The 13,425-nt window shown below is 40.5% G+C and overlaps 1 protein-coding gene across 3 annotated transcripts in view; it reads left to right on the forward strand.

Moving 5' to 3' along the window:
• Nucleotides 1-13,425, forward strand: part of ANKRD6 (ankyrin repeat domain 6) — a 202,799-nt gene that overhangs the window by 106,050 nt on the left and 83,324 nt on the right. The window lies entirely within an intron of this gene.

The raw sequence follows: 13,425 nt of genomic DNA on the forward strand, positions 1-13,425 counted from the left end.
TTTACAATACAATTTATGGTATATTACTTTTGCAAGTATAATTAAAATAATAATTAAAATGAGCATAAGGCTGACCTAGCAAGGAAAGCCCCATTGCAGAGTGTACAATGTGACATACTTGTGAAGGTAATAGTTTACATTCTTTCTGCAGGACCCCCACCCACACACCCCACAAGGTTTTAGAGCATTCATACTGGTATGTTTCAGATACTAATTGCCAGTGATTCTTCTTCAACCCAAATCCATGTTCAATTCAGATGCTAAATGAATTCCAGTAATGATGAAACAAAATGGACAAGTGTTTATGGTTAGATGTTGGTTTACAAAGGTGCTTAATATGCTCTGAGTGACTACCTAGACCACAAAAAGCTGGATTATTATATAACTATATTTTATGTTTTATAATAATTTTAAATACATATAAAAGTAGCAAGATGGCTCATGCCTGTAATCCCCGCACTTGGGGATGCCGAGGTGGGAGGATTGCTTGACCAGCCTGGGTAACAAAGCAAGACTGTCTCTACAAAAAAAAGAAAAAATTAGTCGGGTGTAATGGCATGCACCTGCAATTCCAGCTACTCAGGAGGCTGAGGCAGGAGGATGGCTTGAACCCAGGAGGTAGAGGTTACAGTGAGCTATGATTGTGCTAACAGAGTGAGACAATGTCTCAAAAAAAAAAAAGAAAAGAAAAAGAAAAAAAAGGTGGCAAGAATACTATTATATAATGGACTTTACATGCCAGTCCCTCCCAAATTACTTTGTGGCAAATCCCAGACAGCATGTCATTTCATCCTCAACTATAGCATTTTAGTTTGTATCTCTAAATTTACTCTTCTAAAAAAACATAACCACAGTATCTTTACCACATATTCAGAAAGTATCCTAAAATATTTAGAACTTATTTACATTTTTTTGATTGTCAAATAACATTTTAAGTTTTTTTAAATTGGGATCCAAAGGTCATAAATAGTCATTGGGTGATAAATCTCTTAAATCTTAATCTCTACATTTCTTCTCCATCTCATTTTTCCCCTTGCAATTTTCTGTTTTTGTTGAAGCAATCAGGTCTTTTGTCTTTTACAGCAGAGCTTCTCAAAGTGTGATCTAATGCTGGTTTGTGACAAGTATAGAAATTGACAGTAAATGTTTAGAAACTATTACAGCAATTTGACATTGCTGCAACATCCAAGCACATGAGCATCATCAGCAAATGTGGTTTGGATTTAAATTGTGTGTATGGGGATATTCTAAGGTGCTGCTACAATACAGGAAAGCATTCTAGAGTAATTACAGAGCGGAGGAAGCATGCACCAGCATGTGAATCAACATACTGTTTCCTTCAAGAATATCTTACTATGAAAAAGTTTCAGCAGAATTAAACAGGCTTAGTAATGCGGTAAAATTTATTTAGATAAAAGCTAATCTGTTAACGTCGAGACTCTATCAAGTGTTAAGTGGAAGGTGATCGTGAACAATAGTTACTGCATGTTGAAGTATGATGACTATCTAGGGGAAAATTCCATCAATTGTAGGAAATCGTAGAGTTCTTCAGGATAAGAAACCAGTTTGGTTCCAACTTTTTCTTTAAAAAAAAAAGTGAATTTGATCTCTTTGATATTTTAATGATCTTAATACTTTCATGCAAATAAGAAAAGCAACATGTTTTTCAATGACAGATAAGGTCAAAAGGCAAAAAAAAAAAAAAACTTGGAAGAACAGAGTTTCAACAGATTCTTATGACATATTCCATAATTTGATAACTAGTGAACAATATCTACATGTGATTATACCTAGGTACAACCTTTTGAATTTTATCAGTGTTTGATTTTAATTGTTCATTAAAAGGAGATCCACATATGGGAAATACATGGATTTAGGAATCTATTTCTTTCATTGAAAGATAATTTAAATTTAATGTTACAGGATAAATTAGTAGAATTGGCTGTTATAAATTGAAGGTGAATTATGAAAATGGAATGTCAGTTGTCTCATTTTAAATAAAAGTTAAAAAGTAAGTATCTTGGAATTACTATATCTTGGAGTTAAATATGGATTTAAAACTTACTTTAAAATCTGTTCTTTCATTTACGTAAGCATACCTCTGTGAGACTGTTTTTTTCTATGATTGTTATTAAACATTGAAACAGTTAATATAAATATCCCCAAGTAGTGTTGTCCTTAACCCAGTTTAGGATTAATAGGCTAGAAGGAAACTTATTTTCCATATTAAAAATTTTAAATAATGATATACATGGTGTTTAGGGAGTATGTATATAAGCATTTGTTATGAAGAATTGCTACCTCCTCTATAACTTTATTTTTAAATTTTTTTTCATTTTTGTGGGTATATAGTCTGTATATATATTTATGGGGTACATGAGATGTTTTGATACAGGCATGCAGTGTGAAATACATCATGAAGAATGAGGTGTCCATCCCCTCAAACATTTTTTCATCGAGTTGCAAACTATCCAATCACATTCTTTGTTATTTTAAAATGTAGTTATTATGGACTGTAGTCACCCTGCTGTGCTATCAAATAGTAGGTCTTATTCTATTTTTTTTCATACCCATTAGCCGTCCTCACCTCCCTCCATCCAGTCCCCGATAACTCCCCAACCTCTGGTAACCATCCTTTTACTCTCTATGTCCATAAGTTCAGTCGATTTGATTTTTGGATCCCACAAATAAGTGATGTTTGCGATGTTTGTCTTTCTGTGCCTGGCTTATTTTACTTAACATGATGATCTCTAGTTCCATTCATGTTGTTGCTCATGACTGGATCTCATTTTTTATGATTGAATAACCACGCTTTCATTATCCATTCATCTGTTGACGGACACTTAGGTTGCTTCCAAATCTTAGCTATTGTAAACAGTGCTGCAACAAACATAGAAGTGCAGATATTTTTTGATATACTAATTTCCTTTCTTTTGGGAATGTACCCAGCAGTGGGATTGCTGGATCATATGGTAGTTCAATTTTTAGTTTTTTGAGGGCCCTTCAAACTGTTCTCCATAGTAGTTGTACTAATTTACACTCCCACCAATAGTGTACAAGGGTTCACTTTTCTCCACATCCTCGCCAACGATTTGTTACTGCTTGTCTTTTGGATATTAAGCCATTTTAACTGGGGAGAGATGATATCTTGTAGTTTTGGTTTGCATTTCTCTGATCAGTGATGTTGAGCATCTTTTCATATGTCTGTCATTTGTATGTCTTCTTTTGAGAAATATCTACTCAGATCTTTTGCCCATCTTTTGTTTGGATTGTTAGATTTGTTTCCTGTGGAGTTGTTTGAGCTCCTTATATATTCTGGTTATTAATTCCTTGTCAGGTGGATAGTTTGCAAATATTTTCTCCCATTCTGTAGGTTGTCTCTTCACTTTGTTGACTGGTTCCTTTGCTGTGCAGAAGAAACTTGATGTGACCCATTTGTCCATTTCTTTGTGTTGGTTGCTTGTGCTTGTGGGATATTGCTCAAGAAATTTTTACCCAGACCAATGTCCCAGAGATTTTCCCTAGTGTTTCCTTGTTGTAGTTTTGTGGTTGTGGTCTTAGATTTAAATATACGATTTTGATACTTTTTTTTGTTTTTTTGGTTTTTTTTTTTTTGAGACGGAGTCTCGCTCTGTCGCCCAGGCTGGAGTGCAGTGGCCGGATCTCAGCTCACTGCAAGCTCCGCCTCCCGGGTTCACGCCATTCTCCTGCCTCAGCCTCCCGAGTAGCTGGGACTATAGGCGCCCGCCACTTCGCCCGGCTACTTTTTTGTATTTTTTAGTAGAGACGGGGTTTCACCGTGTTAGCCAGGATGGTCTCGATCTGCTGACCTCGTGATCCACCCGTCTCGGCCTCCCAAAGTGCTGGGATTACAGGCTTGAGCCACCGCGCCCGGCCTGATACGTATCTTTAAATCTAAAGATACGTAAAGAAATCTAAACATATGTAAATCTATCTCTAAATCTATCTTTAATAGATTTACGTATCTTTAAATCTAAAGATACATTTTGATACGATTTTTGAATATGGCAAGAGATGGGGTCTAGTTTCATTCTGCGTATGGATATCCAGTTTTCCCAGCAACATTTATTGAAAACACGATCTTTCTCCAGGATGTGTTTTTGGCACCTTTGTCAAAAATGACTTCACTGTAGGTGTATGGATTTGTTTCTGGGTTCCCTATTCTGTTTCATTGGCCTGTGTGTCTATTTGTATGCCAGTACCTTGCTGTTTTGGTTACTACAGCTGTGTAGTATAATTTGAAGTCAGGTAATGTGATTCCTCCAGTTTTTTCTTTTTGCTTAAGGTAGCATTGGTTACTCTGGGTCTTTTGTGGTTCCATATAAATTTTAGGATTTTGTTTTCTATTTCTGTGAAGAACGTCATTGGTATTTTGATAAGGATTACATTGAGTCTGTAGATTGCTTTGGGTAGTATGGACATTTTAACAATATTGATCTTCCAATCAATGAACATGGAATATTTTTCCATTTTTTTGGTGTCCCCTTCAGTTTATTTTATCAATGTTTTATAGTTTTCATTATAGAGATATTTCACTTCTTTGGTTGTTTATTTCTAGGTATTTAATTTTATGTGTGGCTTTTTTTTTTTTTTTTTGAGACGGAGTCTGTCACCCAGGCTGGAGTGCAATGGCGCTATCTCCGCTCACTGCAACCTCCATATCCCGGGTTCAAGCGATTCTCCTGCCTCAGCCTCCTGAGTAGCTGGGATTGCAGGCACCCGCCACCATGCCTGGCTAATTTTTTTTTTTTTTTTTTTTTGAGACAGTCTTGCTCTGTCGCCCAGGCTGGAGTGCAGTGGCGCGATCTCGGCTCACTGCAAGCTCCGCCTCCTGGGTTCACGCCATTCTCCTGCCTCAGCCTCCTGAGTAGCTGGGACTACAGGTGCCCACCACGACGCCTGGCTAATTTTTTGCATTTTTAGTAGAGATGGGGTTTCACTGTGTTAGCCAGGATGGTCTCAATCTCCTGACCTCGTGATCCGCCTGCCTCAGCCTCCCAGAGTGCTGGGATTACAGGCGTGAGCCACTGCACTCGGCTAATTTTTTGTATTTTTAGTAGAGATGGGATTTCACTATGTTGGCCAGGCTGGTCCTGAACTCCTGACCTCGTGATCCACCTGCCTTGGCTTCCCAGTATGTGTGGCTATTATAAATAGAATTACTTTTTAGATTTCTTTTTTACATTGTTCACTGTTGGCATATAGAAATGCTGTTGATTTTTGTATCCTGCATCGTTACTGTATTTATCAGTTCTTATGTATAGTTTATATATATATATAGTTATATATATATAGTTTTATATATACATAGTTTTTTATATATATCTTATATGTAGTTTTCTTACGGAGTCTCATAACTTTACTTAGTTATGACTGCAGAATAACAGAAAGTTGTGAGTATAATAGCAATTTTCTAATAATAGTCTGTATTTGCACTTTCAATGAATAATGTGTATAGCTTTCCTAATTTCTTTTTTCTTGTTTTTTTTTTCTAATTAGAATGTACTATTATGTCTTTTGAATCTATGAATAAAAATGGGGATTATATTTTATTTTTAAAAATATTTTCTAATTTTTAAAAAATATTTATCAATACAATTTTTAAAATAGTGACAGGTTAGAACTAAAAAACCGAGTTAGAAACAAACATGCCTGTGGTGTCATTTAACATGCTCTTCTGTTTCTGTATGTCCTGTACATTGGTAGTTAGATCTCGTAAAAGGTTAGTCAGAGTCCGGCCCTTTTTCTGGGTGGAAGGGACAGGACTACTTCACAACCGATGTTATGTACTTTTAGCGGGAGGACACACTGTCTAGTTGCTGCTTGTCTCTTTCTGTGATGTTACCTGTTGATGATTATTGTCAAGAGCCATTAGTGTATTAGACAATGCACAGTGGTGATATTCTAATCCTGTTATTCCTCTTTCATTTATCTCTATGCTTATTTACATCTATGGGATACTTTTATAAAGGGAAACTTCATCTTGTCAACTCTTTGACCACCCCCCTGAGACATAGGAGGCATAGATAGTATAGGACACCAAGTCCTTTGACATTACTAAAAGTCCTTGTACCTGATTCCACTTTCTAGAGGTCTCTTGTCATGTAGAAATAGCTCTCACCTACTGGTTAATGAGTATCTACTCTTTGCAAAGCACTGTGAAGACAAGTCGGGGATAAAGTAGAGTAGGACATTGTCTTTTAACCTCAAGACTTTTGTCTCACTGTTTGGATCAGCTCTGACACCTGAAATTATTTAAGATCACCAGTATAAGTAATTCAGTGCTAAATCACTTCACTCCACAATCTACTCATATGAGGGCAAAACTTTACTGAAAGGTATTTTTAATTACAGCCTTCTAATTTCAGTTTCAGAAACTGGTAGCATTTTTGTTCTTCCTGTTTATCTAACAAACTTCTGTTTCTGGTCATTAAACAGAATGTAACTTTGTGGGAAGGGTGGGGATTTTATTTATCCAAAGGAATGACCTTTATTCAGTTAAAAATTGCCGAATGTCTGTTTGTTCTTGGGTTTTTTTATGGTACTTAACATTCAGCCTACCTGAAAGCAGATAGGATTTAGGTTGCCAAATATGAAAATGCAAGGAATGTCAGACATGGTGAAAGCAAATGTGCGGAGATTCCTTGACGCCATCTTGTAAAGGAAAATATACTACTTTTTATAAGTGATGGCTGCCAACTATTATTCCAGGAACAACATACTATATTTTGCTTTATAGACTTAAGAAAAGGAAGACCTATAAATGTTATTTTTCTGTGGAGGGTGTTCTGACTCTTCCTCATCCAGGGAACCGTTATGAGGGTTTGCTAGTTTCTAAGTATATTTACCTCAATTATATACTTGGGGACAAGGTGCTTCTGTGGACCTACTAGACCCACTGTGAAACAGACATGGCCACCGCTCCACTTGTCCCCTGGATGCCATAAGCCCCCACTCTAACGAGAGAACCACCATTTTAGGTCCCGTGGTATCAGGGTCAGCTCAGACCCATATCTAACAGTCTTTGAAATATCTGGCATTCCCCTTTCCCCAGCACCTGCCTGTGGCCTGTGATCCTAGTAGGTGTTAGAAGGTTCTTTTGTAGAGGGATCAGTGAAATCTTTATCATATGAACTCTGTGTGTGGGTACTGCAGGCTCCTTCCTCAATGAGACCTGTCCTCTCCTCATACAGTAGACTCTGAGACTGAATTGCAGCATCTGATGTCAGCCTCTGCTTTTCAGCTCCCTCTCTTTTATACAAGTCAGATAACGCACATGTCAGTTTCCATCCATCTCGCCCATGCCAATCAGCCACAGATCCTTGTGGTCAAAGAACTCCGATTGCCACTCTGGCCTTGCTGTCCATTATGACATTTACGTCCATCTAGCCTCTGGTTAATTGTTACCACCTGGCCTCTGCTATTTTGGAATCCTACCATTCCCCATTAATTCAAAAGCTCAATACCATGGCAGCGTCTCTTACTGTCAACTCCAGCCAACAGACGACAGAACCATTGAGCTTCTCAATGATACTGCCCCTCACAGATGGATGCACTTATCCCTTTAGTGAAGGAAGTGACCTCTCGGCCCTCCTGGGATCATGGTCAGATGGTTGGCTCTTCTAATCTCTCATAAGAGATCTACTCTACATGCCCACTCTTGAGTCTTTTGACCTCCTCGATATTCTGCCAAGGCAATTCCAGCATCTCCATTTAACTTACATGAGGCCATTGTTGTGCTCAGGCTGCAGGGAGCCATCCCAGTGTCCAAGGACCAGCTTTAGGTGTCTGTGCCAGAATACTAAACTGCAAGTCACAGCAGAGTGCTCCCATGCAGATAAAGCCTCAACAATCTAGGCTGACATTCACCTCATCACCATCCCCTTTCTGCCTGTCCCCCAAGCTCCCATCAGTGCATAACAGTGAGTCCTGGTGGGTGCAGTGGCTCACTCCTGTAATCCCAGCACTTTGGGAGGCTGAGGTGGGCGGATCACAAGGTCAGGAGATTGAGACCATCCTGGCTAACACAGTGAAACCCCATCTCTATTAATAATACAAAAAATTAGCTGGGTGTGGTGGCGGGCGCCTGTAGTCCCAGCTACTCAGGAAGCTGAGGCAGGAGAATTGCTTGAACCCAAGAGGCGGAGCTTGCAGTGAGCTGAGATTGCACCACTGCACTCCAGCCTGGGTGACAAAGCAAGACTCCGTCTCAAAAAAAAAAAAAAAAAGAGGGGGCTGTTTTTACTGGCCTACAAAGTTCAGGGGAATTTGGGAGTTCAAGATTCTGGGACTTGTCCACCAAATGTCCCTATCGCAAGTATCAGGGTGGTTCCATCTTGGTCAACTCTCCACATCTCTGGGTTGTGACAGTGGTTTCCTGTAGGGGTGGTCCCACTCTGGTGTCAGAGAAACTGTATCCCAGGTGAGGTGCTATGTAGCTCTACTGGTCATAGCAGCAGTAGCTAAGGTAGTGCAGCTGAGAAGATTATGAAGTAGTGCACAGGAGGTGTTTGTACAAGCCTTCTCTATGAGACTTTATTTCTGAGGTCAGGTAAGTACTTCATTTAAACCCATAATTCCTGTGTGATGGATACGGTCACAGGATTCTCAGGAGGCCAAGTGTTGCTCCTGAAGTTTCTCAGACCCCAAAAGATGAACTAAATCTTGAAGAAAACATTGAACTTGAATCAAACGTGGTTGTTATTATAACAATGATAATAACAATAATAATCATGGCTACCATTTACTGACCATTATTAAAAGATGGCATCTGGACTAAATGTTCTGTGTATATTATTTTAATTTTTTGAGTTGGAGTCTCGCACTGTTGCCTGGGCTGGAGTGCAGTGGCATGATCTTGGCTCACTGCAAGCTCCTCCTTCCAGGTTCATACCATTCTCCTGCCTCAGCCTCCTGAGCAGCTGGGACCACAAGCGCCCGCCACCACACCCGACTAATTTTTTTGTATTTTTTTTAGTAGAGTTGGAGTTTCACTGTGTTAGCTAGGATAGTCTCGATCTCCTGACCTCATGATCTGCCCACCTCGGCCTCCCAAAGTGCCGGGATTACAGATGTGAGCCACTGCGCCCAGCCTTATTTTAATTTTTATAACCATCTATCAAAGAGATAGTATGCTCAGTTTATAAAAGAAACAGCTGACACTTTGAGAAGTTAAGCAGCTTCTCCACAGTAAAAACACCAGGAGGGGAGTGGGGCTTGAATTTGATCCTAAATTTATCTGACTCTAAAATGTTAACCATCTGGTTTATAACAGCTATTTTGCTTCTCCAACCAAGCCATGAAAACTTAAGAGAGAGATACATATACCGGTCAGAATATTTCATATGTATGTAATTTTTGAGAAAGGGACAGTGTAACCAGCTAATGATGTTCCAAAAGTTGCGGGGTGGGCAGGGGGATAGGAGAAGAGCTGAAAGCAGTGTGATGATTGATTGATTGATTGATTGATTTTGAGATGGAGTCTCACTCTGTCACCCAGGCTGGAGTGCAGTGGTGTGCTCTCGGCTCACTGCAATCTCCACCTCCCAGGTTCAAGCGATTCTTGTGCCTCAGCCTCCTGAGTAGCTGGGGCCACAGGCGTGTGCCACCATGCCTGGCTAATTTTGCATTTTTAGTAGAGACAGGGTTTCATCATGTTGGCCAGGCTGGTCTCGAACTCCTGACCTCAAGTGATCTGCCCACCTTGACCTCCCAAAGTGCTGGGATTATAGGTATGAGCCTTGCCTATTATATATTTTTAACTGCAGTAAACCACATTTAAGAAAAAGAAAAGAAGGAAAAAATTGGGAGACATCCCTGTCTCCCAATAGGACTTTCTCACCGTGATTGGCGTTTACCAAGATGAGCAGCTGAAGGACTCTGAGGAGCGCCTACAGTCAGCCGCTCTCCAGTCCTCGGCACTTACAGGATACCTGTTGACCTGCTGTGAAATATCACTTTTAAGAAACTTCATTTTTTATTTTAATTTTTTTTGAGATAAGGTCTCGCTCTGTTGTCCAGCCTGGAGTGCAGTGACGTGATCACGGCTCATTGCAGCCACACCTGTGGGTTCAAATGATCCTCCCACCTTGGCCTCTCAAAGTGCTGGGATTACAGGTGCACATCATTGTGCCTGGCCTTAAGAAACTTTATGGGGCACTTTTGTGGGCCATTGCTAAGAACGGTAACTAGTTACAACTTGTTATTTGGGGGGTTACATATGTGATCTAGCAATGAGTTGAGGCAGATGTAGGGAGCAGTTGTTAATCTGGCAAGGGTTGGTCTTAGAGATGGGAAACCACCCTCGGCAGTCCTTTCTCCTGCTGTCTCCAATAAGACCAGCCTGGCTGAGTGGTTTCACTGGTGTGGTGTGGGACGTGCCCTTGCCATGGCCTGCAGACCTGATGTTGATGCTCTTGCCCATGCCTGAGGAGAGAGGGGCGGGGTGGAAAGCCATCAGGTGTGGTGTCTTGTTCCCAGGCCTCTGGGGCTGTCACCTGCCTCTGGGTGGCAGCCTGCCCTGCTCAGCTAACTCATGTAGGGGCTCCCCAACAGCAGTTGCTTGGCAGTGCACCAGCGGGGCTTGGGAAACAACTCTTGGCATCCCCTCAGTATTAGTTACTGTTTCTCTGCTTGTGGATATTCCTTGATGGCAGGATTTTCCTCTTTTGACTGAATAGCAAACCAGTTTAACTCCTTACATAATATTTTATAGAAAATTATATCCTTTATTGGGTCTGATAGAAATCATGGAGTATATCCCAGGAATGTCAAAAGGTAAGTTGGCTGAGAGCCAGCTCCTATCATTTCTGTCACTTTAATCGTTAATGGGCATTTCCTGTGTTCATCACTGTGGCAAACACTTTGTTTATTACCTTCTTTGGTTCTCACAGTAACCGTATCAATATTTTTTTTATCACCCTCATTTTACAGAGAAGGAAAATGAGGCTTACAGGGCTTAAATGACTTGCTCATAGCGTACAGTATGCAGTCAAATGGAATTAAATCCATATCTGATTTCAATGCCCCAACAGTTAACCAGAATTTTACAAATTGAGATATATTTTACATACTCTGAAAGTTTAAAAGTATACAATTCAGTGGTTTTCTTTTATATTCACAAAGATGTCAGTCATCACCACTAAATCCAGAACATTTACATCACCCTAAAAAGACATCCCATACCCATTAATAGTCATTCCCTATTCTTTCTCCTGGCAACCACTAATCTACTTTCCATCTCTATGGATTTGCCTATTTTGGACGTTTCATATAAATAGAAGCATACAATATGTGGTGTTTTGTATCTGGCTTCTTTTACATAGTTTGATGTTTTCAAGATACCTCTATGTGATAGCATGTATCAGTAGTTCATTCCTTTTTATGGCTGAATAATATTCATGGTGTGGCTGTACTACATATTGTTTATCAGTTCACCATTGATGGACATTTGAGTTGTTTCTACTTTTGGACTGAATAATGCTGAAGAGAACATTTATATACAAGTTTTGTGTGGTCATATGTGTTCTGTTCACTTAGATACAGAGCTAGGAGTGGAATTATTGAGTCATGTGGTAACTTTATGAATTAACTGGACTTTTACTTGAACTCCTAAGTCTTCTCAAAGTATGAAAATAAAATAGATAAGGCAATTTTTATAGCAGTGCTGTAGAAGGCTAGCATGTTATAGAGAGGAGAGTTCCTACTGCTATGAAAAAAGAGGCTTTTCCTTCGGAGCTTTGTTATTATTTTGATTAAATTATCCAGTGTTAGCAACTGAGGGTTACACAGTGTCTTAGTGTGTAGGCTGGAAAACACATAACTTACATAGTAATAGTTAGGTTTCCATTTCTGTTATCTCTGCTATCGTTTGAATGTTTGTCCCTTCCAAAACTCGTGTTGAAATTTAATTGAGGCTGGGCACGGTGGCTCACACCTGTAATGCCAACACTTCAGGAGGCAGAGGCAGGTGAGTTGCTTGAGCCCAGGATTTTGAGACCAACCTGGGCAACATGGCAACGTGGCAAAACCCTGTCCTCAACAAAAAATACAAAAATTAATTGGGCGTGGTGGTGGTGCATACCTGTAGTCCCAGATATTTGGGAGGCTGAGGTAGGAGTATTGCTTGAGCCTGGGAGGTTGAGGCTGCAGTGAGCCATGAGCGCACCACTGCATGCCAGCCTGGGTAGCAGAGTAAGACTCTGCCTCCAAAAAAAGAAAAAAGGAAAAAGTTTAGTTGCCATTGTAATAATATTAAGAGGTGAGATGTGGGCCCGTTAAGAGGTGATTGGGCCATGAGAGCTCTGCACTTGTAAATGGATTAATGTTGTTATCACAGGAGTGGGTTCATTATAAAAGAGCAAGTTTGCCTCCCGACCCCCAACCCCCAATCACCCCCTGCCCTCCCTTGCCCTTCTGCCCATCGCCATGTGATGATACAAGAAGGCCCTTGCAAGATGCTAGCCTCACTGTCTTTGACTTCCCAGCCTCCAGAACTGTGAGAAATAGATCTCTGTTCATTATAAGTTACCCAGTCTCAGGTATTCTGTTATAACAGCACAAAAGGGACTGAGACAACCTCCCATGCGTTCAGGTATTTTTTAAGCCTGCTTTGATAAGAAATCAAAACAAAAACAACTTGGAGTTTATTCTTACATGACTTTCTTTTTTTTTATGTGACTTTTTGAAGTCATAGACTGCTTTTTAGAGTAGTGAGGAATAGACAGAAGCCCAGTGCCCTGCACTCCTGCCTCTGGGACACCCAATGCCTTATATGCTTCAAACAGACCGATGAGTGCATTTGAATGTGAGAAATATGCATAGAAACATCAGCTGTATCAAGGAGGGAGGATTGTTGAGGCCAGGAGTTCAAGACCAGCCTGAGCAACATAGTGAGACCTGTGTCTCTTTAAAAAATAAAAAAAATTAGCCAGACTTGTTGGCAGGCCCCTGTAGACCTAGCTACTCAGGAGGCTGAGGCAGGAGGATCACCTGGGCCCAGGAGTTTGAGGCTGTAGTAAGTTCTGATCATGTCACTGCACTTCAGCCTGAGCAAGGAGACTTAGTCTTTTAAAAAAAAAAAAAAAAGAGGCCAGGCGCAGTGGGTCACGCCTGTAACCCCAGCACTTTGGGAGGCCTAGGCGGGTGGATCACGAGGTCAGGAGATCGAGACCATCCTGGCTAAGATGGTGAAACCCCGTCTCTACTAAAAATACAAAAAATTAGCCGAGTGTGGTGGCGGGTGCCTGTAGTCCCAGCTACTCCGGGAGGCTGAGGCAGGAGAATGGCATGAACCCGGGAGGCGGAGCTTGCAGTGAGCCGAGATCGTGCCGCTGCACTCCAGCCTGGGTGACAAAGCGAGACTCCTTCTCAAAAAGAAAAAGAAAAAGAAACCCAGCTATAGTT

The sequence above is a fragment of the Theropithecus gelada genome, chromosome 4 (genome assembly GCF_003255815.1).
Source record: "Theropithecus gelada isolate Dixy chromosome 4, Tgel_1.0, whole genome shotgun sequence".
Taxonomy (NCBI): domain Eukaryota; kingdom Metazoa; phylum Chordata; class Mammalia; order Primates; family Cercopithecidae; genus Theropithecus; species Theropithecus gelada.